The sequence below is a fragment of the Rattus norvegicus genome, chromosome 15 (assembly GCF_036323735.1).
Source record: "Rattus norvegicus strain BN/NHsdMcwi chromosome 15, GRCr8, whole genome shotgun sequence".
Taxonomy (NCBI): domain Eukaryota; kingdom Metazoa; phylum Chordata; class Mammalia; order Rodentia; family Muridae; genus Rattus; species Rattus norvegicus.
Window position 1 is genome coordinate 86,307,770 of NC_086033.1, and position 516 is coordinate 86,308,285.

Below are 516 nucleotides of genomic sequence, written 5' to 3' on the forward strand. Positions count from 1 at the left end.
CTTAAGCTTTGAAAGGTCACCGAACTAAAGGGACATCTCCACCGTGAAGAGAGAGGAGGCAACAATAGTCAGGACTGTGGGCTGACAGCCTAATTCTAAGTGTGGCAGAGGGCAGGAGCAGAGTGGAGCGGAGCGGAGCAAGACTTGTGATGCTGGTGGCAGCACAGAAAGCATATTGTTATCGCCCACCTTTGCAACATTCTCAGGCCAGGTGAGGGCAATCACTCCCTGCAATCCCCTTTTTTTTCTTCCTCTGGGGACCCAGAGTCTCCAAGCAGAAGATATTTGTTGGACACTGGCCTGGGCCATGTGGGTCAAGAAAGTTCATAAGTGTTTTATTGTTGTTATGGTTTGGCTGGTGGTGGCTGCAGGTGGGCAGAAAGCACCTTTGCATTAGAGGCGTCTTAACACACGTCAACCAGGTTGGAGTGAGATTTGCGTCGCCAGTCTCCAGCTCCTTCCGGGAGGACAGCGCTTTTTCGCCTCCCGCGCACGCGCAGTGGAGCAGAGGCGCTC